A 4040-nucleotide genomic window follows, 5' to 3' on the forward strand; every position below is an offset into this window, starting at 1 on the left:
TTTTGTAAACCGAAGCTTCCGATGTTTGATAAAGACATTTTTATCGTAATACTATGTAGATGCCGATTCAAGACAGTAAATAAAATTTTATATTTTATTTTTTATATATTCAATAATATTGTTATTGGGTTTATAAAAACAGTTTATTTTTAAACAAGTTCTGCTGTGTAATTATTATTACGCGTGACAGCTGTTTCGCCCTCTGAAGGCATTATCAATATGCAGGAGATGGTAATTTTTCAAAACTTTAAATTTACTATCTTGTTACTCTCTTAACGAACGTGCGCTTTTATTAATATTTTTTTTAAAATTTATTTTTCATTACTTACCGACCTTATCAGCAAAGGAGAATTCGTCATATTTTAATTACTGCGAAGTGACTTACCTTAAACAAGAGAAAACAATCATTAGATTTGGCATAGGTGGAATAAAATATATGTCTTATAAAAATACAACAGAAAATAACAATACTATTTAAATGTTTTATTTACATATTATTCTATTTTCACAAGAAGCAGATACTTTGTGATGTGGTTCTACTCAAGGATGGAGAATTGTACCTTAAAATGTATTACTTTTTCGTTAACTGCGATTCTCTTGGATGAAAGCAAAAGACTATTAATTTTAAGGTTAAGTACAATTCCTTATCTCCAAGCAGAACCGGAATCGTCTGTAGCTTTGTCAGGCAGTTATCAGTAGAGTATTATTTATACTGCCCTAAAACATCTACGGCACAAGCGAAACCGGGTCGGCAAAATATATGTCAAATAAAATCGATGTTCACAAAGTTATTGTTTTATGTAAAAACATATTATTATTGTAATGTCGCATTCTAAAGCAAGTAATAAAAATCGAACTGAACAAAAATTGAGAGACTTGGCAGATTAGAAGAATTTCATAATAATTTATTTTCATTCAGTTATTATCTCTTTTTTTAGCAGAAGCCGAAACCTTGAAATATGATTATTTATTTGCATTACAAAGTAGATACCTACCTTTAAATATAGAATGATGCATTTTTTACAACGATTACAAAAGATTTACACGGTAAATATTAGAATATAAAAAAAATAATAACGGAAATTTACAATCCGGATTTTAACTAATAACTATTTCCTATAAATATGTGAAATGCTTTTTTTAGTTCTTTCGGTGCTATTAAAAATATCTGATACTTCTGCGTATTGGTTACCTAAGCCGTGTATGCCGTGGAATTAGTCACAGTGAAATATATTTTTATTTCGGGTGACTATATTAGGAAAATGAAATTAAATCAAATGCAAATAATGCAGGCTGTCAAAATGTGAATTAATGATTTTAAAAAGAAATGACATGAATTAGAACAAATAGGAAGGTTTATTACTATGTAACGTTACATGACGATGTTCGAGCTTAGATAAGATGAATTGAATACATCTCATCTTCCGTAGTGCATTTAGTTCTCCACAGATGGCACGCGGCCGGCAACAATAACTCTCGCGGAATTATAATATAAGATATAAGGCATATATTATTATTTTCCACACACGGGCTCGCTGGTAAGTGTAGCGAGTTTGTAAACCATTCGGATTATATTAATATCATGACTCAAGCCATCGACTCGGAGCGACTCTTTGCACTCAGGTGTGCAACAGGGTTGGCTAAAATCGGTCACTTTAAATACGTAACAAATAATAAAAAAAATACGTACTAGTCTTTGTGAAAATAACCGTGAACAATATTAAAATTAAAATACACAATCAAATAAAAACCATAAAATACAAGTTTGTTTCCTGAAACAGAAAAGATGAAATCTTGAGGCACGAAATTTGCAGTTTTTGTGCACAAGCTGCGCAAATTCCGTGTTTCAAGATTTCAATTTTTTCTGTCAGTAATGTCACGACATTTCCATCGTTTGTGTAAATTTCCATTGTTTGAAATATTAATTTATATTTTTAAAAGAAGACAAGACGCCATATTGTTTTTCTCAAATTTTTCAATTGTTCAATCTTAAAAATAGTATACTAACGCGAGTAACCTCCATAGTATAATATAAAACCAGAGCGAAGTTAATAAATTTAAACCTTAAATCATCCTTATCATTGACGATACTTTTTGTAAACACATTAAATCCAACAAAAGTTGATTTAACTTTCTTTGAATCGTGATTAAGATTTCATTGCAGGACCGAGACAAGACGCATGAGGTGGCTGGCAGCCCTGTCTCGTGCCATCTGCCCACGGGCCGATTATTGAATAATTTATTTATTTGTAATTAACTACGGTCGGAGTTATTATTGTACCAGTCGTACCGGAGGGGGACAGGGACGAGGAGCTTGATTGGAAAAGGACGACAGACAAAATGGCGCGTTTCGCCTTCGGAAGGAATTATTATCTGCGGCCATTCCGCTCTAAGAAATTCTGTGCGAATTACGATTTCGACAAATAAAAATTCGGTAATTATCACATATGACACATATCAAACATTGACAGCGCATGGCGGCGCATGGGGTCGGTGTTGTAATATCAAAAAATAATAAATTACGTATTTAAGTATCGAGTGGAACTGGTTATTTTTGCAGCCGGCGTTATAATGGTGGATAATAATATATTATATTTATTATTTATAATTATATATTTGTATAAATATATATTACTTTAAAAAATTACACTGACATTTATTTATTTAATGGATGATTTGTATAGCGCCGCTTCATAGATATCACCTCAGGGGCGCTTTACAGTTAATGCAGATATTACAAAAAGTATATAAATATTACAAATTGAAATTGAAATTAAGTTAAATAAAATAAAGTACAGAAACAGGTGACACGAAGATGGAGAATCTGCTGCAAGAATGCTAGGTGGTGAGGAGACTGGACCAGCTGCTGCAGCGAGAGAGTCCACCGCGTCCACCGACAGTGCCAGCACGAGGTTCGTCATCCGTCCAGGTATGTGTCTGCTGCTAATAGAGCGCTGACACAATGTCCTCTCATGGATTCCAGACCTTGGCAGCACCGCTGTGACATTCGACAAGGTAGAAGATGGAGACTCTGCAGCAAGAATCCTAGGTGGTGAGGAAACTGGACCAGCTGCTGCAGCGAAAGAGTGCACCGCGCCCACCAACAGTGCCGGCACGAGGTTCGTCATCCGTCCAGGTATGTGTCTGCTGCTAATTAAGCGCTGTCACAGTATCCTCACATAGATAACAAACCGTTGGCACACCGCTGTGTCGTTCGGCAAGTTCATCTCCTTGTACACTTGTTCCTGGTGATTGTGTTAGTGGTGCATTGTTCCGCAATAAATTACCCTGTGCACTTGTTAGGGCTTTCAGAGTTTCCAAGAATTCATTTGAAAACATCTGGCGTACCACCTACAGTTACCGATTCTCGTCCTAAGTTCAACTTAGGACGAGAATTTAGAATATATTTTTAGCACAATTCTCGATTATTCATTTTTAAAACACTGCACTCTAATCACATTACTATAAAGTTCTGATAACTAATTGGTAAGTTAATTTAAAATGTTGATTCACTGATTTTAAAAATAATTTCAAAGGGATGTTGCCTCGTTTCCCTTGAAAATACAAAAAAAAAACACAAAGCGGTTGGAAGACGGCATGACGCGTCCAGCTGCCGCAAAGGGCGCTAACTAACTCATTGTACATTGCTTGACACTAACTGGATATAAAGGCTTTTTGAATTGATTGGAAATCGATATACGCTGGCAGCACTGAACAATGTGTCTTTCGCGTGAATCATAAATTAACCTACATGCTACACCGCGTGAATAATGATAAACGTCGAATTTCAATACGTAATTGTGGATAATTTTTACTGTAATGTAATTAATCCAATGGATTGTGAACTTTCTAAAACATATTTTCTTCGATATTATCCAAAAATTTTATGAGCATCGTTTCTTAATTTTCAAATCGTGTCTTAATTTTCAAGTTAGCGGAATTTGAACGAAACAGAAAATTTAAATTTGACCAATCAGAGGGCCTACATCGTCCAGACGCTGGAGTATTAATACTATCAGATAAATTAAAAATTAATAGAA

The sequence above is a fragment of the Hesperophylax consimilis genome, unplaced genomic scaffold, assembly GCF_061612785.1.
Source record: "Hesperophylax consimilis isolate HC1 unplaced genomic scaffold, BYU_Hcon_1.0 scaffold_34, whole genome shotgun sequence".
Lineage (NCBI taxonomy): Eukaryota > Metazoa > Arthropoda > Insecta > Trichoptera > Limnephilidae > Hesperophylax > Hesperophylax consimilis.